The sequence below is a fragment of the Nematolebias whitei genome, chromosome 10 (genome assembly GCF_014905685.2).
Source record: "Nematolebias whitei isolate Nwh7 chromosome 10, NemWhi1, whole genome shotgun sequence".
Taxonomy (NCBI): Eukaryota; Metazoa; Chordata; class Actinopteri; order Cyprinodontiformes; family Rivulidae; genus Nematolebias; species Nematolebias whitei.
In genome coordinates, this window is record NC_056507.1 from 34,825,750 (window position 1) to 34,826,030 (window position 281).

Genomic DNA, 281 nt, shown 5'->3' on the forward strand with positions numbered 1-281 from the left:
CCTTCGAGTGTTACTGACAGGTACGCCTTTTTGGCGACCCCCCTTCTGATAAAGTTACACAGAAACCTTTTAGGTTTTTTCTGACGCTTCTTCACGCGTTCAGCCTTATCTGTGTAATTGTGGTTTGCCTGAACCGTCAGCACAGCAGAAGCTGTTTCTGAGTGTTCAGCCTGCGATGACTCGTCATCGCTCGTGTGTGTGTTTACCCCCCCTTCTTCCGATGAGGGGTTGTTTGAGGCAACAACAGCAATGTCTTGGTGTGTTCCACCGACATCTGTTAT